Raw genomic sequence first — 23,811 nt, 5'->3', positions numbered from 1 at the left:
ATGAAGTTAAGGAATTCTGCTACCTAGGCAGTAAAATAACCAATGACGGACGGAGCAAGGAGGACATCAAAAGCAGACTCGCTATGGCAAAAAAGGCATTTCTGGCCAAGAGAACTCTACTAATATCAAATACCGGCCTTAATTTGAGGAAGAAATTTCTGAGGATGTACGTCTGGAGTACAGCATTGTATGGTAGTGAAAAATGGACTGTGGGAAAACCGGAACAGAAAAGAATCGAAGCATTTGAGATGTGGTGCTATAGACGAATGTTGAAAATTCGGCGTACTGATAACGTAAGGAATGAGGAGGTTCTACGCAGAATCGGAGAGGAAAGGAATATGTGGAAACCACGGATAAGGAGAAGGGACAGGATGATAGGACATCTGCTAAGACATGAGGGAATGGCTTCCATGGTACTAGAGGGAGCTGTAGAGGGCAAAAACTGTAGAGGAAGACAGAGATTGGAATACGTTAAGCAAATAATTGAGGACGTAGGTTGCAAGTGCTACTCTGAGATGAAGAGATTAGCACAGGAAAGGAATTCGTGGCGGGCCACATCAAACCAGTCAGTAGACTGATGACCCAAAAAAAAAAAAAAAAAAAGGTATCGGAGCAGAATTTCGACCAGATCGAAGTCTACCTTGCAGGCATAATTCAACACGTCTCTCTTAACGGAAGAAAATTGATATATGAAAAGGCAATTTCCGTTGGATCCCAAGGAAGTGTGACAGGACCGTTACTGCTTACAATATATATAAATGATCTGGTAGAAAGCGTCGGATGCTCTCTAAGGCTGTTCGCAGATGATGCAGTTGTCTATAACAAAGTAGCAACGCCAGAAGGTAGCAACGATTTAGAACGACCTCCACAAAATTGCTGAACGGCACAGGCTCTAGCACTTGACCCTGAAATATTGCGTATAGAGAATATTTTCACTCTGCAGTGGAGTGTGCGCTGATATGAAACTTCCTGACAGATTAAAACCGTGTGCCGGACCGAGACTCGAACTCAGGACCTTTGTCCTTCGCGGGCAAGTGGTAGAGCACTTGCCCGCGAAAGGCAAAGGTCCCGAGTTCGAGTCTCGGTCCGGCACACAATTTTAATCTGGCAGTAAGTTTCATATTGAGTATACATAGGAAACGTATCTGCCGTAAAAAATCTACGAGTGGGTTATAATGCGCTTGTTCGAGCCATTCTTCAGTATTGTTCATCTATCTTGGACCCCTACCAGATAGGACTGATACAGGAGATAGAGAAGATCCAGGGGCGCGTTTCGCCACGGGATCGTTTAGTCGGCGAGAGAGCGTTACAGAGGAGCTAAACAAACTCCAGTCGCAGACGTTACAAGAGAAGCGTTGTGCATCACGGAGAGATTTACTATTGAAATTCCGAGAGAGCACTTTTCGGGAAGAGTCGGACAACATATTACCTTCACCCCCACCACAGACATACCTCTCTCGTAATGACCATGGGGAGAAAATTCGAGATATTAGAGCCAATACGGAGCCTTACCGACAATCATTCTTCCCACGTGCTATTCACGAGTGGAACAGGGTTGGAAAGCTCAGTTAGTGGTACAAAAAGGACCCTCCGCCGCACACCATTACGTGGCTTGCGAAGCATTATGTACACTACTGGCCATTAAAATTGCTACACCACGAAGATCACGTGGTAGAGACGCGAAATGTAACCTACAGGAAGAAGATGCTGTGACATGCAAATGATGAGCTTTTCAGAGCATTCACGCAAGGTTAGTGCCGTTGGCGACACCTACAATAACCGATTTCTCATACACAAGCAGCAGTTGACCGGCGTTGCCTGGTGAAACGTTGTTGTGATGTCTCGTGTAAGGAGGAGAAATGCCTACCATCACGTTTCCGACTTTGATAAACGTCGGATTGTAGCCTTTCGCGATTGCGGTTTATCGTATCGCGACATTTCTGCTCGCATTAGTCGAGATCCAATGACTGTTAGCAGAATATAGAATCGGTGGGTTCAGGAGAGTAATACGGAACGCCGTGCTGGATCCCAACGGCCTCGTATCACTAGCAGTAGAGATGACACGCATCTTATCCGCATGGCTGTAACGGATCGTGCAGACACGTCTCGATCCCTGAATCAACAGATGGGGACGTTTGCAAGACAACAACCATCTGTACGAACAGTTCGACGACGTTTGCAGCAGCATGGACTATCAGCTCGGAGATCATGGCTGTGGTTACCCTTGACGCTGCATCACAGACAGGAGCGCCTGCGATGGTGTGCTCAACGACGAACCTGGGTGCGCGAATGGTTCTGTTTACAGCATCATGATGGTCGCATCCGTGTTTGGCGACATTGCGGTGAACGCACATTGAAAGCGTGTATTCGTCATCGCCATACAGGCGTATCACCTGGCGTGATGCTATGAGGTGCCATTGGTTACACGTCTCGGTCATCTCTTGTTCGCACTGAGAGCACTTTGAACAGTGGACGTTGCATTTCAGATACGTTACGACCAGTGGCTCTACCATTTATTCGATCCCTGCTAAACCCTACATTTCAGCAGGATAATGCACGACCGCATGTTTCAGGTCCTGTATGGGCCTTTCTGGATACAGAAAACGTTCAACTGCTGCGCAGGCCAGCACATACTCCAGATCTCTCACCAATTGAAAACGTCTGGTCAATGGTGGCCGAGCAGCTATCTCGTCACAATACACCAGTCACTACTCTCGATGAACTGTGGTATCGTGTTGAAGCTTCATGGGCAGCTGTACCTGTACACGCCATCCAAGCTCTGTTTGACTCAATGTCCAGGCGTATCAAGGTTCAAATGGCTCCGAGCACTATGGGACTTAACATCTGTGGTCATCAGTCCCCTAGAACTTAGAACTACTTAAACCTAACTAACCTAAGGACATCACACACATCCATGCCCGAGGCAGGATTCGAACCTGCGACCGTACCAGTCGCGCGGTTCCGGACTGAGCGCCTAGAACCGCTAGACCACCGAGGCCGGCCGCGTATCAAGGCCGTTATTACGGCCAGAGGTGGTTGTTCTGGGTACTGATTTCTCAGGATCTATGCACCCAAATTGCGTGCAAATGTAATCACATGCCAGTTCTAGTATAAGATATTTGTCCAATGAATACCCGTTTATCATCTGCATTTCTTCTTGGCGTAGCAATTTTAATGGCCAGTAGTGTAGATGAAATAAAAACTCTCTGAAGTTTCTCATTGATACGTTTTGAAAGATGTCTTGCGCCATCCGCACTTAACCATTGACGAAGAAACGACAAAGAAACAGATCGAAATAGCGAAGAAATGATGAAAAAAAGGTTTGCGTATCTGTCTTCGATGCGGAAGGACCAGGGTTCAGTTCCCAATACCTCCTCACGTTTTTTGTCAGGTACGGAGGTCTAGAACGGAATCCGCTCATTCTCGTGAGGTCATATGAGGAGCTGCTCGAGTGAAGAAACAGCGGTGCCCATCTGGACTCACCCACTGGCAACAACGGCTGGCGCAGCTGCTACGGTCGCAGGTTCGAATCCTGCCTCGGGCATGGATGTATGTGATGTCCTTAGGTTAGTTAGGTTTAAGTAGTCCTAAGTTCTAGGGGACTGATGACCTCAGATGTTAAGTCCCACAGTGCTCTGAGTCATTTCAACCATCTGAACAACGGGGCTGGAGGGGCAGGCCGACGTGCAGGTGAGCTGTTCCGCGGTCACTCACCGCTGCCCGTACTGCCGACCCGTCACAGCAGACAGCAGTGGAGCCACCTCCCTGAGTGGTGTCTGCGTCTGATTTGGAGCGGACGGCCCCACTTTGAAACAGTAGCGAAACGAAACAAAAGAAGACACAAAAATCAATTTTTCGTTGTCTACAGCTCGTCATAATTGTTACAGTTATTTTACATTCTTATTATTATTTCTATTTATCACTGTTACACCGATATCAGTTTCAGTTTTGTGGTCAGAACACTAAAGAAACTGCAGCTTTAGAATTAAATCACTCAACTGAAATATCAAGAAAACTCAATATTTCCTTTTTTTTCAGACGTAACTCTGTTAGTTGTGACAAACACCTCGTTACGATAGCTGTGTGATCTGCAAAGTATGTAGGAAATTCCTGAGACTGAGAATACCCAGGAACTTCTCATAGAATGCACACATTTGTGAACGTTTGAAGAAGCTGAACGCAGCTACGTCTGCGTTTAGAATACTGTAGACCGTCATTACGCTTAAGCAGATTTACTTTCCGTACCTTCATTCCTCGATGATGTCCTCTGGTGTATTCTTTTGGAAAAATTCTATTCAGACGCGAAGGCTGTTTTTGGACCAACGCTTCGCCAGCCAAACCGTATCGTCCATATTGTTGAGTGTTACTTAAGATAGGTAAAGAATTAGTGAAATCAATGTGAAGTGAAGTAGAAATTAGAAAATAAATGAACAACTTAGTTTAGTTTAGAAGAATTACACACCGGCAAACAGCGGGCAGAGCAGCAGTGACATAAGAGCCAATGACCATGAAGTCAGCAAGTTCAGGAGAAGCCATCGCCCTCCCCACATAAGCGGAAGCTGTCGATTCAGCCGTCAGGGCATCGCCCGACCGGCTCACGTGTTTTTCAATTGTCACATGTGATGAAACTTCCCCCCATGAACCATGGACCTTGCCGCTGGTGGGGAGGCTTGCGTGCCTCAGCGATACAGATGGCCGTACCGTAGGTGCAACCACGACGGAGGGGTATCTGTTGAGAGGCCAGACAAACGTGTGGTTCCTGGAGAGGGGCAGCAGCCTTTTCAGTAGTTGCAGGGGCAACAGTCTGGATGATTGACTGATCTGGCCTTGTAACATTAACCAAAACGGCCTTGCTGTGCTGGTACTGCGAACGGCTGAAAGCAAGGGGAAACTACAGCCGTAATTTTTCCCGAGGACATGCAGCTCTACTGTATGATTAAATGATGATGGCGTCCTCTTGGGTAAAATATTCCGGAGGTAAAATAGTCCCCCATTCGGATCTCCGGGCGGGGACTACTCAGGAGGACGTCGTTATCAGGAGAAAGAAAACTGGCGTTCTACGGATCGGAGCGTGGAATGTCAGATCCCTTAATCGGGCAGGTAGGTTAGAAAATTTAAAAAGGGAAATGGATAGGTTAAAGTTAGATATAGTGGGAATTAGTGAAGTTCTGTGGCAGGAGGAACAAGACTTTTGGTCAGGTGATTACAGGGTTATAAATACAAAATCAAATAGGGGTAATGCAGGAGTAGGTTTAATAATGAATAAAAAAATAGGAGTGCGGGTTAGCTACTACAAACAGCATAGTGAACGCATTATTGTGGCCAAGATAGACACAAAGCCCATGCCTACTACAGTAGTACAAGTTTATATGCCAACTACCTCTGCAGATGATGAAGAAATAGATGAAATGTATGACGAGATAAAAGAAATTATTCAGGTAGTGAAAGGAGACGAAAATTTAATAGTCATGGGTGACTGGAATTCGTCAGTAGGAAAAGGGAGAGAAGGAAACATAGTAGGTGAATATGGATTGGGGGGAAGGAATGAAAGAGGAAGCCGCCTTGTAGAATTTTGCACAGAACATAACTTAATCATAGCCAACACTTGGTTCAAGAATCATAAAAGAAGGTTGTATACCTGGAAGAATCCTGGAGATACTAGTAGGTATCAGATAGATTATATAATGGTAAGACAGAGATTTAGGAACCAGGTTTTAAATTGTAAGACATTTCCTGGGGCAGATGTGGATTCTGACCACAATCTATTGGTTATGAACTGCAGATTGAAACTGAAGAAACTGCAAAAAGGTGGGAATTTAAGGAGATGGGACCTGGATAAACTGAAAGAACCAGAGGTTGTAGAGAGTTTCAGGGAGAGCATAAGGGAACAATTGACAGGAATGGGGGAAAGAAATACAGTAGAAGAAGAATGGGTAGCTCTGAGGGATGAAGTAGTGAAGGCAGCAGAGGATCAAGTAGGTAAAAAGACGAGGGCTAATAGAAATCCTAGGGTAACAGAAGAAATATTGAATTTAATTGATGAAAGGAGAAAATACAAAAATGCAGTAAATGAAGCAGGCAAAAAGGAATACAGACGTCTCAAAAATGATATCGACAGGAAGTGCAAGATGGCTAAGCAGGGGTGGATAGAGGACAAATGTAAGGATGTAGAGGCTTGTCTCACTAGGGGTAAGATAGATACTGCCTACAGGAAAATCAAAGAGACCTTTGGAGAGAAGAGAACCACTTGTATGAATATCAAGAGCTCAGATGGCAACCCAGTTCTAAGCAAAGAAGGGAAGGCAGAAAGGTGGAAGGAGTATATAGAGGGTTTATACAAGGGCGATGCACTTGAGGACAATATTATGGAAATGGAAGAGGATGTAGATGAAGACGAAATGGGAGATAAGATACTGCGTGAAGAGTTTGACAGAGCACTGAAAGACCTGAGTCGAAACAAGGCCCCGGGAGTAGACAACATTCCATTTGAACTACTGATGGCCTCGGGAGAGCCAGTCATGACAAAACTCTACCATCTGGTGAGCACGATGTATGAGACAGGCGAAATACCCTCAGACTTCAAGAAGAATATAATAATTCCAATCCCAAAGAAAGCAGGTGTTGACAGATGTGAAAATTACCGAACTATCAGTTTAATAAGTCACAGCTGCAAAATACTAACGCGAATTCTTTACAGACGAATGGAAAAACTGGTAGAAGCCGACCTCGGGGAAGATCAGTTTGGATTCCGTAGAAATGTTGGAACACGTGAGGCAATACTGACCTTACGACTTATCTTAGAAGAAAGATTAAGAAAAGGCAAACCTACGTTTCTAGCATTTGTATACTTAGAGAAAGCTTTTGACAATGTTAACTGGAATACTCTCTTTCAAATTCTGAAGGTGGCAGGGGTAAAATACAGGGAGCGAAAGGCTATTTACAGTTTGTACAGAAACCAGATGGCAGTTATAAGAGTCGAGGGGCATGAAAGGGAAGCAGTGGTTGGGAAAGGAGTAAGACAGGGCTGTAGCCTCTCACCGATGTTATTCAATCTGTATATTGAGCAAGCAGTAAAGGAAACAAAAGAAAAATCCGGAGTAGGTATTAAAATTCATGGAGAAGAAGTAAAAACTTTGAGGTTCGCCGATGACATTGTAATTCTGTCAGAGACAGCAAAGGACTTGGAAGAGCAGTTGAACGGAATGGACAGTGTCTTGAAAGGAGGATATAAGATGAAGATCAACAAAAGCAAAACGAGGATAATGGAATGTAGTCAAATTAAGTCGGGTGATGCTGAGGGAATTAGATTAGGAAATGAGACACTTAAAGTAGTAAAGGAGTTTTGCTATCTAGGGAGTAAAATAACCGATGATGGTCGAAGTAGAGAGGATATAAAATGTAGACTGGCAATGGCAAGGAAAGCGTTTCTCAAGAAGAGGAATTTGTTAACATCGAGTATAGATTTAAGTGTCAGGAAGTCGTTTCTGAAAGTATTTGTATGGAGTGTAGCCATGTATGGAAGTGAAACATGGACGATAACTAGTTTGGACAAGAAGAGAATAGAAGCTTTCGAAATGTGGTGCTACAGAAGAATGCTGAAGATAAGGTGGGTAGATCACGTAACTAATGAGGAGGTATTGAATAGGATTGGGGAGAAGAGAAGTTTGTGGCACAACTTGACTAGAAGAAGGGATCGGTTGGTAGGACATGTTTTGAGGCATCAAGGGATCACAAATTTAGCATTGGAGGGCAGTGTAGAGGGTAAAAATCGTAGAGGGAGACCAAGAGATGAATACACTAAGCAGATTCAGAAGGATGTAGGTTGCAGTAGATACTGGGAGATGAAGAAGCTTGCACAGGATAGTGTAGCATGGAGAGCTGCATCAAACCAGTCTCAGGACTGAAGACCACAACAACAACATGTGATGAAAGGCCCTCGCCTACATTCCAAGAGCCAATGACCGACGTGAAGAAGATTGTTCGAGAAGCTTTTCAACGTGACAGAAGAGGCAATGACCGTGAAGTCGTTCACCTCCAGCGAACTGAAGTGAATAAATACGCGAGACGCAGTCGGCCTGACAAGAAGAGTAGTTTTCAGTTCAGTTTTGGAACTGAAGACAGTAATGCAGGAAGAGACTACATCGTACACAGAAGCACCAAGTCCACCGCTGTGATGGAATAGCAAACAGCAGCCTCGGCGCCAGAAGACAGAAGTTAAAAGGTATTTGAAGACTGATTTTTACGTACCCGGGTGACTCGTGAGGACGGGAAGGAGACGGACTCACATCAGAAGTCACCTGTGAGCTGGGATGAAGATCGGACAGCCGAAGACTGGTAAGCTGGAGTCCGTTGTTCGAGTCCGCGACACTGGCCTTCCTCCGCCGCGCCGCTCCGCTGGCCGACTCACAACACTGACATACGCGGCCGCATAGAGAAGAGAAACACTGGGACGCCACATCCGAGGTATCACCGTCCGATTCACGAGTTAGTTCTCAATAATTACTAGGTGGCCAGTAAGATTGGTTGGTTGGTTGTTTTGGGGAAGGAGACCAGACAGCGTGGTCATCGGTCTCATCGGAATAGGGAAGGATGGGGAAGGAAGTCGGCCGTGCCCTTTCAGAGGAACCATCCCGGCATTTGCCTGGAGTGATTTAGGAAAATCACGGAAAACCTAAATCAGGATGGCCGGACGAGGGATTGAACCGTCGTCCTCCCGAATGCGAGTCCAGTGTCTAACCACTGCGCCACCTCGCTCGGTGGCCAGTACGAGAATCGTTGTACAAATCTTCAATAAAAGTTATCTTATATAAAAATGCTGTTTCATTCTACCTCATACCCGAGCCAAGGAAGAACCCACCCTGCCCACATGTTGTTAAGACAGATAAAGTAATTTATTTAGTGTTTTTCACCCTGACATAATGCTTTAGAATCAAATGCCCTTTACAGTAATGCTCATCCTGACAATTGACTAGCATCAAAAGAGAAAACCCAGTTACATTTAGTGTCAGAAGTGTTACAATATGTAACCAACATTATGGAGGCCAGTATTTAACAGACTAGGGTTCTTACGCTTACCTCGCAGTACATCCACCCTCTTACAATAGGGGTGTTTCACAAGAATACGTCTTCTACATGAATGAAGGTAGGAACATGGGATGAATTTTGCATCGGAACTAAAAGTTTACTTTGGTGATAGTTGTAAGTTGCCACTCGACATGGATGACGGTAGCGATCTGAGAGGTGTAGGTAGCTCGACTACTCACTCGTTCGTTGCCGAGATGGCGAGAACGGGGCAGCAAAAGGCATTCTCCGTCCTCTGTTTCGGCAGGTGCATTTCAAGCTACAGCTGTGTGGCGCGATTTTCGTCGAGAGCACAGCACTGTACCCCGTACAACGTCAGGAGCGTGTGGGTCTCGAAAATGGCTCTGAGCACTATGGCACTTAACATTGAGGTCACCAGGCCCCTAGACTTAGAACTACTTAAACCTAGCTAACCTAAGGACATCACACACATCCATGCCCGAGCCAGAATTCGAACCCGCCATCGTAGCAGCGGCGCGGTTCCGGACTGAAGCGCATAGAACCGCTCGGCCACAACGGCCGGCCGTGTGTCTCCCTCTGCGGCATTGTCCTCTAAGGGCGCCTGATCCCACGGTACGGTACGACACTTTATAATTAGGATTTGTAAACTTCTCTGTCTATGTACGCCTCATTTCAAGAACGTTGGGTGAAATGCGACAACGCAAAACAACAGCTGTGGACGTAGTAACTCAAGACAAGCTTGCAAAAGCATAGGACGAGTTGGAATGTCGTCTGTCTGCATGTATGTCGTGTTGTCTGTGGGGGGCGAAAGGTAAATGAAAACTTGAGCCTAACGTAATTGTGATATATGTCTGATAGTTGTATGTGTGTCCTTGCTAACGACATGGTCTTGTGAAAGCCGATCGATCTTTCGAAAAAAAAGAGCTGTAAGTCTATCCCTAAGATAAAATTCACCGCATGTCTGTGGCTTAATTTGTATAGAAGATATCCTCTTGTGAAGTCGAATGAATCTTTTTAATACAACCTGTCTACAGGATGTTTCAGAAGTGATGGTCAATAATTCATACATGGAAAGTACAGGCCAAAAGTAGCTACAAAGCTCCAATAAACATGGGTCCGCAAATCATCCGTTGCAGAGTTTGGGAACCAGCTGTAAGTACTGCGGTATTTAGGTTGGTATCTGAAGGTTAGGGATCGACTATGTGTTTGTTTACGCATGTGCAACTACATCCCTTTCCCTCTCCGTGCGCTGTGCCGTACCGGCGTCACAATCAGTTACGAACGTGAAGGCACCGTGGACACAGGATACATCAGTGAACACTACGCTGCCGGCCGAAGTGGCCGTGCGGTTAAAGGCGCTGCAGTCTGGAACCGCAAGACCGCTACGGTCGCAGGCTCGAATCCTGCCTCGGGCATGGATGTTTGTGGTGTCCTTAGGTTAGTTAGGTTTAAGTAGTTCTAAGTTATAGGGGACTAATGACCTCAGAAGTTGAGTCCCATAGTGCTCAGAGCCATTTGAACCATTTTTGAAGATTACGCTGACATGTCTGTGCCGTGGTCTCCAAGGCCTCCGGATTTAAATCCCATGGATTTTTGGGTGTGGGGTCATGCCAAAAGCGTGGCCTACGCTACCGTGACCAACTCTCTTGAGGAATTACGCTTGCGGATTGAAGAGCCTCCCATGACTGCCTGAGAGGATTCGCAACTCATTTCAGACACGAGTTCAGCGTTGCATTCAGACGCATGGACAACATTTCGAACGCCTAGTTAACATTTAGAGATCCCATGTATTGCTAGACACTATGAACCGCTACAGAAAATGTGTTGTATCTCGACAATGGTTGATTTTGTGGACCTATGTTTATTGTAAACAAAAGAAAAGTTCGGAGTAGTTATTAAAATCCGTGGAGAAGAAATAAAAACTTTGAGGTTCGCCGATGACATTCTAATTATGTTCAAAAATGGTTCAAATGGTTCAAATGGCTCTGAGCACTATGGGATTTAACAGCTATGGTCATCAGTTCCCTAGAACTTAGAACTACTTAAACCTAACTAACCTAAGGACAGCAGACAACACCCAGCCATCACGAGCCAGAGAAAATCCCTGACCCCGCCGGGAATCGAACCCGGGAACCCGGGCGTGGGAAATGTCAGAGACAGCAAAGGACTTGGGAGAGCAGTTGGACGGAATGGACAGTGTCTTGAAAGGAGGGTATAAGATAAACATCAACAAAAGCAAAACGAGGATAATGGAATGTAGTCAAATTTAGTCGGGTGATGCTGAGGGAATTGAATTAGGAAATGAGACACTTAAAGTAGTAAAGGAGTTTTGCTATTTGGGGAGCAAAATAACTGATGATGGTCGAAGTAGAGAGGATATAAAATGTAGACTGGTAATGGCAAGGAAAGCGTTTCAGAAGAAGAGGATTTTGTTAACATTGAGTATAGATTTAAGTGTCAGGAAGTCGTTTCTGAAAGTATTTGTATGGAGTGTAGCCATGTATGGAAGTGAAACATGGACCATAAATAGTTTAAACAAGAAGAGAATAGAAGCTTTCGAAATGTGGTGCTACAGAAGAATGCTGCAGATTACATGGGTAGATCACGTAACTAATGAGGAGGTATTGAATAGAATTGGGGAAGAGTTTGTGGCACAACTTGACTAGAAGAAGGGATCGGTTGGTAGGACATGTTCTGAGGCATCAAGGGATCACCAATTTAGTACTGGAGGGCAGCGTGGAGGGTAAAAATCGTACAGGGAGACCAAGAGATGATTACACTAAGCAGATTCGGAAGGATGTAGGTTGCAGTAGGTACTGGGAGATGAAGAAGCTTGCACAGGGTAGGGTAGCATGGAGAGCTGCATCAAACCAGTCTCAGGACTGAAGACCACAACAACAACATGCTTATTGTTTGGCCTGTACTTTTCATGTGTCAGTTACTGGCCATCACTTCTGAAACACCCTGCATATAGGCACCTCAGATAAGTAAGTTTTAGAAAACGTTCACAGAATTTCGCATGGGACCACACTAGACGCAGGCAGTCACCAATCCGTGCCGGAGGGAAAGGGTTGGCGACAGGGAGGGCATCCGTGCGCCCTCTACCATCCAGTAATTATCGTGCCCTCTTCGTGAAGATTCGGGTTTAGACTAAGAAGAAGGAGAAGACAATTAAATATATGAACTGAAGAGCATCCATATCACTACGAAGACGCATACAAAGTGACACAAAGAGCGTTTCGCTTAATTTTGTCTCTCTCACTCTTATTTTTAATTCAAGAGTCATATTTGAAATATTGTAGGAAACCTACAAACATAGTAACTTCCACACAGAAAATCTCTATGGCATTTGATGAGAGAAGCGCGCGTGTAAGCTGTAGGTAAAAGGAATCCAACAAACGGAAATCTATGTCATTTGAGTGGGACATAATGCTGAATCCTTCAACAATGTGATATGTCATTCCATTCAAAGTTCCTCTTGAAAGAGTACTGCCGATCTGTCACTTCATACCCTTGAAATCGGCAGAATGATCATGTCACAAACTCGAAAAATATCAGGTTGTCCGTGATGATAAGTCAGACAGCAAGTCACTGAGTACACGTGCACTCGAGTTGTGTATTTGGGAACTCGGAGCGGAGATGCATGTGCGATTTCTTGTGACGTCATCACTTTGGTCAGGACAATAGACTGCAGAACTGTAGGATTCTGAAATAGACTGGTGGAGCTGAAAGAGGAGTTAAATAAGCTGAAATGGGATATGGTAGGATATCGTAAGGGCTGCGGAAAAACGAAATCCAGATAAAACAAAATTCAGAACGCACGTTTCTGTACAGAGGAACAGATAAGGCTCGAAATTTTCGAGTGGGTTTTCTTCTAAAGAATAGTTAGAAACAACACTACACATGTTTAAACATTCTGAGATAGATTTGTGAAACATATTTTAAGCAAAAGGTTGTCCGTCCACATCTATGTAACATCCACTTTAGAATTTCAAGAGATCGTTAACTGAGAAAAGATCAAGAGCAGAAAGAGACAGAAAGCTGTAATGAAAAAAAAACTAATCTCGCAGGAAATGGAAGTTTAGATTACAATCGTCAATTTTAGAATAGGCAGGTATTTTACATCAAATTAGCCAAGACAAAAAGCGTCTCAGTAGATGAAGACTGACATAGAGGAAAGTGGCAACTATTTAACAAACTTATGTAACAAAAACCAGAAGACTTGTATGTAAAAGGTTTCCTCATTTATGGCGCATTTTTTTTAAAAAAAATGTAGTCCGACATGTAAGTTAAAATAAAAATATACATTCCTCTAGAAGATACAGGTTTATGAAACTGAAGAAATAGTTTCGAAACGGCCTCTACCTGAAGTAGTACTTGTTTTTATTTAAAATTATTTCCAGTAATTTCCGTAACCATCGATTTGTCGTAGACAATTTGCCCCCACATCCACTAGTTGTGTACCCATTTCTTCTTTGGTCAGAAACTTGTCGTAAGCCAGGTCTTACGTAAAGAAAAAGAAGTAGCAAATGAAAGTACAGGAGGAAAGTTCCAGAGTGCCGATATGAACTTGTGGAGCCTCTGTTCCACCCTGACCCCAAGCTGCCTGCGTCACGTGATCCGCGGCCATCATGCTAACCTGCCGCAATCACTGGCAGTAGGGAGGGGGGGGGGGGGCAGCCGCTCTATTTTGATCCCGGCCAGGAAGGCGCAACTCACGTGCTGGTAGCTTCCTCTACAGCTCTTCGGCTACCTGACTGGATGACGAACTTCGGTTCATATTGGGCAGTGCCGTCCATCATATATTCTGAACGAAATCAAGCACACTTTCGAGTGTAAAACGCTGTGAGAGTAAATTCTGCCTTTGTGTCGCCATGTCTGAATAGTATGAAAAATACTGTCAAGTGCTTGACAGAGAGCGTTTAGCTTTCTAGCACATGGCAGGGTATCTTCCCGTTCCAAACGTGTATGAATCACGGCAAGAATGACTGCTTAAATGTCTCTGTACCCGCTGCATCCAGCGGTCTCTACGGAGCAATGTGTAGGGGTTGAGGTGTATTTCCAGATCCTTCACTTAATATTAGTTCTAGAAAATGAGAAAGTAGACTTTCGAGTGATATTTTGCGTCTGTCTTCAAGTGCCTGCAAATTTAGGTTCCTCGTTTTTTCCACGACCCTCTTCTGCAACTCAGATAAACTTGTCTCTTCTCTACATACCTTCAGTATCCCTTCTTACATCTATTTGCTACGGGTCCCACACACTTGAGCAATGAGACGCTCAAGTACTTTGGAAGCAGCCACCTCGACTGACGGTTTTTTTTTCCCAGTATCCTGCCAGTATCCATACAAACTGTTACATCCAGGTATCTGTGGGAATTGACTCATTCCAGTTCCGACTCATTGATGATGTCGGATATTATTCAAAAAATGGTTCAAATGGCTCTGAGCACTATGGGACTTAACATCTGAGGTCATCAGTCCCCTAGAACTTAGAACTAGTTAAACCTAACTAACATCACACACATCCATGCCCGAGGCAGGATTCGAACCAGCGACCGTAGCGGTCGCGCGGTTCCAGACAAGTGCCTAGAACCGCTCGGCCACACCGGCCGGCTCGGATATTATTACTGTGTGAAGTGCACAATTTTAGATTTCTTTACGTTTAAAGCAAGTTGTCAATCTTTAAACCACACTGATACTTCGGCCGATTTCAATTGCTCGTTTACTCCCACAAATACTCCACCTCCATTTCACATTAGCCTATCCTTTCTATGTACACTTTTGATCCACCAAGAAATATCTCAACGCTTTCACTTTCGGGTTTTAGCCAGCTTTCCGTCCCCGGTATTACATGAGCTACACTGCTTTTTTTGGGCTGCTTCTTACTCTGAGACCACAAGTAATGCCAGAGTGGTTTGCACGTCTCCGCTCCCTAGAACAGACTGCAAATCGTTGATTTCGTTTCCTCTTGAGAGTTATAATTTTTCTGCAGAAGCCACATCTATAAATTGTAACTTAGTATTACTTGTAGAACAGCACAATGAAAAAATATTTTAATTACAACGGATAGTACAAGCGCGCTCCAAGGTGCTCGGACTCCAGTCCTCCTCAAGAAAACTAATCCATTACTAAAGGAAATTATTAAAGTCGCTAAGAAAAATAAAAATCTAGAGAAGAAGGCAAAATGTACTCGTATGTGGATCAACGGACGTCCTAACGTTAATTATAATAACTTATCAAAGACCGCCTCTCAGAAGGGTACATTTAAAAGTATCAGACCTGATGAAAACGTTATATACAATAAAAATATGCCAGTGGTAAGACGAATGTCAAGTATAAAAACGCAGTAAAGGAAACATTACGGACGGATGAAAAAATTAAAGTTACATTATCCAAATTAGATTTATCCATAGATAGCTCCGCAGCCATCTTTACCGAATGCACATACCTGTTGGTCGCAGGTTCGAATCCTGTCTTGGGCATGGATGTGTGCGATGTCCTTAGGTTAGTTAGTTCTAAGTTCTAGGGGACTGATGACCTCAGATGTTAAGCCCCATAGTGCTCAAAGCCAGCACATACCTGAACAATCCCTACCGTATATTTCATAGACAAGCAGGGTGAAATCACGTTTTTCTCGCAAGTACGCTATATGAAAACAAGCAAAACAGACTTGTTACAAAAGTAGAGCGTAGTATAATAGGTGATTTTATTTTAATTCACGACCGGTTTCGGACTTGAGGCCGTATCCAGGTTGTTAACTTTCAAATACATGTTTGATTGCTCAGTGTAGGAAATCACTGTTTAAACAAATAAACAAATAATGTGGTCACGATAAAGTAGATACCAGCGAGACAGGTAGAAAATGCTAAGCGACATGTCTTGTAAAATATTGTAGTACTTAATATAGTTGCAGTATCCATGTCGTTTTCACGTTATACTTATCATATTTTTTAATAAACATCTTAATGTTTTAGTCATTAACTATATAATAGTCACCTTTGTAATTATTGGTACTTTGATGTTATGCCTTTTATACAGCAGATTTTAGTAACTTCAGCACCTCATGCACTCACAACATCCAACACGAAACCGGAGCCTATGGTCAAAGACCTTAGCTCTAAGAAGTACTGAGATGTCTTTCACATACAGAAACATAACCGATATCACAGATTATAAAAATGAAATTGTTACATGATAACGGAACCTCACTGTCATTTATAATATATAGAATGGTTGCTGACAAATTATATGTGGTTAAATGATCACTGTAAATATTTTTTTAGTTGTGACGGATCAACGAATTACAGTTGCCGCTATTAAGAATTTCCTTAAAGACGTGTAGAAGTGTCTTGTTTGCCAGGTCTACTTGTTCATTCACAATGTGGTGGGGTGAGTTCGGGCTGTGCATGTAAAGCTCTTCATGAAGATTAATTTTCTGTTCTTTGCTGACACTGTGGTAGCTCCAGGTTGTCTTCAATGATTGTGGATGAGTGGCTATGTTCTTCCAGATGCGTAACAAAAGTGGATTTATCAAATTTACTTGCGCGGGAGGCATCCATGTTTCCCGGGTGTCTCATAGGAAACTTCTTCCTCTCTGGCATTTGGAGAACTGTCAGCAACAGTCACGTGGAACTTTATAAACATCTGATTCTACACCCCATAAGGAACAGTCACGGATTTCTACATCCTTTATGGATAAAATTAACTTAATTTGCCACAAAAATTATTCAACCATTGCCCACTGATATGGCAATTACAGTTCATGCAAATAGTACGTTTATTTTACGAAAAATCATCAATTTTTTGAATAAATATAGCCTTGTCCTTTAAAATACTAGAAAATTTCCTAAAACTTTAAGAGGTGGTTGTATGGTCTACAGGTAAAGAGACAATTACCTAAGCAAATAAATAAAAATGAGAAGTAGCAGAGATTCTGACTTGTTGCTAGGATAGGCCGGAGTGGCTCGATCGTTGGCCAGCACGCCTGATAAGTCGGTTTCTGAACATCTGCGCTAACCTCCTCTCATTACATTCTGAAATATTTAAACAACTTATTTACATGATAACAACAAAAATGTAGACGCAGTAGGAAACGAGAAACTAACTGAGCCTCCTTATCTTAGAAACGGAACGTAATGTAATCGCTATCATATTGAAGATTGTCTTGAACACTGCAGTGCAAACAGACTCGCCCAGATTCGAACAAGGACTTCCACATTTCGTGGCCACTGCACCCCACAACGCACGCCGAAGCGTCGGTACGCCAGTAATTCTCACGAACTCACCAAAACTTAAGAGTGGCTCACCTCTCTCTCGTATTATTTGCTTCATTAACGCTCCAGGGCCGGCCGTTGTGGCCGAGCGGTTGTAGGTGCTTCAGTCCGGAACCGCGGTACTGCTACGGTCGCAGGTTCGAATCCTGCCTCGGGCATGGATGTGTGTGATGTCCTTAGGTTAGTTAGGTTTAAGTAGTTCTAAGTTCTAGGGGACTGATGACCTCAGATGTTAAGTCCGATAGTGCTCAGAGCCATTTGAACTATTTTTGAACGCCCCAGGCTGAGAGCGTGTGGGAACGAATAATTCGAACACGGCTAGGGTAATGTTTAGAATTTCAGCTCTGTCACTTACTGTGTGATGTCGGGGTCCTATTTCGAATCACACTTATCCATTTATCTACGCAATTTGTGCGATGGGTGCCCATTCCCCGTTGTTGCAAAGCCCGCACGGTTATTTTGATGTTCGGCGCAGAGCCATGCGTTCGTTCTGAGAACGGTGCTGGTGTGTGTCTGCGAGAGACAGTTCATTCACATCCGAATAATTCGATATTTGCGGTGGGTCATGTGGTGGCCTCCGCAACCTTTCTCCGTTCAAACGGTAACAAGCGCATTGCTTCTGACAGCTTAACCTGTAGCAAAATTAAAGAAACCGATAGCGTTCGACTACAGGATCAACAGGGAGTCATATCGTTCAAGTATCTACGAAGCGATACGAAATTCGATGAATACGTGAAATCAGTAATAGCGGAAGTGAATTAAACACGTGTTGACAGTCTATGCGAAACTGCGATACATCTAAAAAGGAAATAATACAAACGTGCCGTCCATTCTGAAATACTAATCCAGCGTTTCGAGTCCTGCTCAAATACACTCCTGGAAATTGAAATAAGAACACCGTGAATTCATTGTCCCAGGAAGGGGAAACTTTATTGACACATTCCTGGGGTCAGATACATCACATGATCACACTGACAGAACCACAGGCACATAGACACAGGCAACAGAGCATGCACAATGTCGGCACTAGTACAGTGTATATCCACCTTTCGCAGCAATGCAGGCAGCTATTCTCCCATGGAGACGATCGTAGAGATGCTGGATGTAGTCCTGTGGAACGGCTTGCCATGCAATTTCCACCTGGCGCCTCAGTTGGACCAGCGTTCGTGCTGGACGTGCAGACCGCGTGAGACGACGCTTCATCCAGTCCCAAACATGCTCAATGGGGGACAGATCCGGAGATCTTGCTGGCCAGGGTAGTTGACTTACACCTTCTAGAGCACGTTGGGTGGCACGGGATACATGCGGACGTGCATTGTCCTGTTGGAACAGCAAGTTCCCTTGCCGGTCTAGGAATGGTAGAACGATGGGTTCGATGACGGTTTGGATGTACCGTGCACTATTCAGTGTCCCCTCGACGATCACCAGTGGTGTACGGCCAGTGTAGGAGATCGCTCCCCACACCATGATACCGGGTGTTGGCCCTGTGTGCCTCGGTCGTATGCAGTCCTGATTGTGGCGCTCACCTGCACGGCGCCAAACACGCATACGACCATCATTGGCACCGAGGCAGAAGCGACTCTCATCGCTGAAGACGACACGTCTCCATTCGTTCCTCCATTCACGCCTGTCGCGACACCACTGGAGGCGGGCTGCACGATGTTGGGGCGTGAGCGGAAGACGGCCTAACGGTGTGCGGGACCGTAGCCCAGCTTCATGGAGACGGTTGCGAATGGTCCTCGCCGATACCCCAGGAGCAACAGTGTCCCTAATTTGCTGGGAAGTGGCGGTGCGGTCCCCTACGGCACTGCGTAGGATCCTACGGTCTTGGCGTGCATCCGTACGTCGCTGCGGTCCGGTCCCAGGTCGACGGGCACGTGCACCTTCCGCCGACCACTGGCGACAACATCGATGTACTGTGGAGACCTCACGACCCACGTGTTGAGCAATTCGGCGGTACGTCCACCCGGCCTCCCGCATGCCCACTATACGCCCTCGCTCAAAGTCCATCAACTGCACATACGGTTCACGTCCACGCTGTCGCGGCATGCTACCAGTGTTAAAGACTGCGATGGATCTCCGTATGCCACGGCAAACTGGCTGACACTGACGGTGGCGGTGCACAAATGCTGCGCAGCTAGCGCCATTCGACGGCCAACACCGCGGTTCCTGGTGTGTCCGCTGTGCCGTGCGTGTGATCATTGCTTGTACAGCCCTCTCGCAGTGTCCGGAGCAAGTATGGTGGGTCTGACACACCTGTGTCAATGTGTTCTTTTTTCCATTTCCAGGAGTGTAGGTATGGCGCCAGGCATGGAACGAATTCAGAGGCGCGCTCTTAGGACGAAACGTCGGCATACACCACAGGGATAATACTTGAGGGAACTTACGAGGGTGGTTCACTACGTAACGTACGGAGACATCTATGTTTGTTGATGTGATCTTCAGTCCAGAGACTGCTTTGATGCAGCTCTCCATGTTACTCTATCCTGTGCAAGCTTCTTGATCTCCCAGTACCTACTGCAACCTACATCCTTCTGAATCTGCTTAGTGTATTCATCTCTTGGTCTCTCTCTACAATTTTTACCCTCCACGCTGCCCTCCAGTGCTAAATTTGTGATCCCTTGATGCCCCAGAACATGTCCTACCAACCGGTCCCTTCTTCTTGTCAAGTTGTGCCACAGACTCCACTTCTCCCTAATTTTATTCAATATCTCCTCATTAGTTACGTGATCTACCCATCTAATCTTCAGCATTCTTCTGTAGCACCACATTTCGAAAGCTTCTATTCTCTTCCTGTCCAAACTATTTATCGTCCATGTTTCACTTCCATACATGGCTACACTCCATACAAATACTTTCAGAAACGACTTCCTGACACTTAAATCTATACTCAATGTTAACAAAATCCTCTTCTTCAGAAACGCTTTCCTTGCCATTGACAGTCTACATTTTATATCCTCTCTACTTCGACCTTCATCAGTTATTTTGCTCCCCAAATAGCAAAACTCCTTTACTACTTTAAGTGTCTCATTTCCTAATCTAATTCCCTCAGCATCACCCGGTTTAATTCGACTACATTCCATCATCCTCGTTTTGCTTTTGTTGATGTTCATCTTATATCCTCCTTTCAAGACACTGTCGATTCAGTTCAACTGCTCTTCCAAGTACTTTGCTGTCTCTGACATAATTACAGTGTCATCGGCGAACCTCAAAGTTTTATTTCTTCTCCATGGATTTTAATACCTACTCCTAACTTTCCTTTTGTTTCCTTTACTGCTTGCTCAATATGCAGATTGAATAACATCGGGGAGAGGCTACAACCCTGTCTCACTCCCTTCCCAACCACTGCTTCCCTTTAATGCCCCTCGACTCTTATAACTGCCATCTGGTTTCTGTACAAATTGTAAATAGCCTTTCGCTCCCTGTATTTTACCCCTGCGACGTTTAGCATTTGAAAGAGAGTATTCCAGTCAACATTGTCAAAAGCTTTCTCTAAGTCTTGAAATGCTAGATACGTAGGTTTGCGTTTCGTAGGGTCAGTATTGCCTCACGTGTTCCAACATTTGTATGGAATCCAAACTGATCTTCCCCGAGGTCGACTTCTACCAGTTTTTCCATTCGTTCGTAAAGAATTCGCGTTAGTATTTTACAGCTGTGACTTATTAAACTGATAGTTCGGTAATTTTCACATCTGTCAACACCTGCTTTCTTTGGGATTGGAATTATTATATTCTTCTCGAAGTCTGAGGGTATTTCGCCTGTCTCATACATCTTGCTCACCAGATGGTAGAGTTTTGTCAGGACTGGCTCTCCCAAGGCTGTCAGTAGTTCTAATGGAATGTTGTCTACTCCCGGGGCCTTGTTTCGACTCAGGAGACACCTAACCGGTGTGTAAGTGGGCTATGCGAATTAAATCTTTCGCACGCTACCGGTAGATGCAAGTAAATGACCCACTGTACTTCGGAATGCAGTTTCAAGATCGAAAAGTTGACAGTTACGAGGTGCATTCAAGTTCTAAGGCCTCTGATTTTTTTTCCAATTAACTACTCACCCGAAATCGATGAAACTGGCGTTACTTCTCGACGTAATCGCCCTGCAGACGTACACATTTTTCACAACGCTGACGCCATGATTCCATGGCCGCGGCGAAGGCTTCTTTAGGAGTCTGTTTTGACCACTGGAAAATCGCTGAGGCAATAGCAGCACGGCTGGTGAATGTGCGGCCACGGAGAGTGTCTTTCATTGCTGGAAAAAGCCAAAAGTCATTAGGAGCCAGGTCAGGTGAGTAGGGAGCATGAGGAATCACTTCAAAGTTGTTATCACGAAGAAAGTGTTGCGTAACGTTAGATCGATGTGCGGGTGCGTTGTCTCGGTGAAACATCACACGCGCAGCCCTTCCTGGACGTTTTTGTTGCAGTGCAGGAAGGAGTTTGTTCTTCAAAACATTTTGGTAGGATGCACCTGTTACCGTAGTGCCCTTTGGAACGAAATAGGTAAGGATTACGCCCTCGCTGTCCCAGAACATGGACACCATCATTTTTTCAGCACTGGCGGTTACCCAAAAATTTTTTGGTGGCGGTGAATCTGTTGCTTCCATTGAGCTGACTGGCGCTTTGTTTCTTGATTGAAAAATGGCATCCACGTCTCATCCATTGTCACAACCGACGAAAAGAAAGTCCCATTCATGCTGTCGTTGCGCGTCAACATTGCTTGGCATCATGCCACACGGGCAGCCATGTTGTTGTCTGTCAGCATTCGTGGCACCCACCTGGATGGCACTTTTCGCATTTTCAGGTCGTGATGCAGGATTGTGTGCACAGAACCCACAGAAATGCCAACTCTGGAGCGATCTGTTCAACAGTCATTCGGCGATCCCCCAAAACAATTCTCTCCACTTTCTCGATCATGTCGTCAGACCGGCTTGTGCGAGCCCGAGGTTGTTTCGGTTTGTTGTCACACGATGTTCTGCCTTCATTAAACTGTCGCACCCACGAACGCACTTTCGACACACCCATAACTCCATCACTACATGTATCCTTGAACTGTCGATGAATTTCAATTGGTTTGACACCACGCAAATTCGGAAAACGAATGATTGCACGCTGTTCAAGTAAGGAATACGTCGCAATATTAAGTATTTAAAACAGTTCTCATCCTCACCGCTCGCGGTAAAATTCCATCTGTCGTACGGTGCTGCCATCTCTGGGACATATTGACAATGAACGCGGCCTCATTTTAAAACAATGCGCATGTTTCTATCTCTTTCCAGTCCAGAGAAAAAATATCGGGGGCCTTAGAACTTCAATGCACCTCGTACATAGTCGCCAGTTGTAGTACGAAGAGTAATAAGGTTTGTGCACTGAAATAAAACGTCCCCAGCTGCAGTTCTTCGCCAACTGGTGGCAGGCTGCAAAGCGCGTGTAATACCACTTAAACGTTTGTGGTTTTGGTTCCAGGATTTTGATAAAGGTGGAGCAGATGTGCGGAATGAGCGAAGGCCAGGGCAGTCCGGCCAAGTACGTCCACCTCATATGATAACGAGTGTCTTGCCCAACGAGTGGTTCAACTCGGGCGGCGCATTCATGTGAGGCAGACTGCACACGAACTCAAACATCTTCTTTGGCAGACTAATACAGGGTACCGACGTAAACCCTCTCCGATTTTCAAATGCAATTAAACAAAGCTATGACACACAGGTATTTGCGGTTTGCAGTATCGCGTAAAGTAAGTCAACAACTTTTGTACTAAAGAATCGCTGCTCAAGTCGCTCTTTCGGTAACTCGTAAAATGTCTAGACGATTATCTCAAGCCATGTGCGCACAATTATGTCTGCGATGGTGGAGGCTGCTGCAGCCACAATTCTTTTCCAGAGATCGTCAAAGTCAGTCACAGGCGAGCCATACTCAATGCCTTCCACGTAACCCTACAGGAGACTTTGGTTTGACGTCACGGATGGTGGATGCTGTTGATATTGCTCGCCAATATTTTATAAAGTTTTAGTCTTCAGTTACTAACTTTAAAGTTTATTTGTGTTAATATTTGGTGTAAAAGTAACTTATTAGTGGAGTTCCATTCGTCTCAGTCTTTCTTTCAGTGTTATTGACTCGAGTGGTCTGTTATTCGTTCATCCAAGTCTCAGACATCAGCAGTGTGTTTACATTTCGCGGCGCGCAGTTGCAGCTGTAGCGGCTATAAAGCTAACTACTGTCAAAGTTGTCTGTGCTCTGTATTCGAATATTGATTTCAGTGGTTTTCAATCGTTCATCCAAATATTAGCAATGTGTTTACATTTCGCAGAGTGCAGTTGCAGCTGTAGCAGCTCTGACAAAGCTGTTTGTGCACTGTTATACAGTTATTAAATTTAGTAGTTTCCAACGGCGTCTCGTGCTATTTGTGGCGAAGTAACGGTTTAACAAACTTATGTAAACATTCGATCGCTGTGTTTTTCAGAGCTGTCTGTGCGTTGAAGCCGTTTAGTAAATTTTGTGTGGTAGTTT

The sequence above is a fragment of the Schistocerca cancellata genome, chromosome 8 (genome assembly GCF_023864275.1).
Source record: "Schistocerca cancellata isolate TAMUIC-IGC-003103 chromosome 8, iqSchCanc2.1, whole genome shotgun sequence".
Taxonomy (NCBI): Eukaryota; Metazoa; Arthropoda; class Insecta; order Orthoptera; family Acrididae; genus Schistocerca; species Schistocerca cancellata.
The sequence above is the reverse complement of the archived record's forward strand: the minus strand, read 5'-3'. Positions refer to the sequence as shown.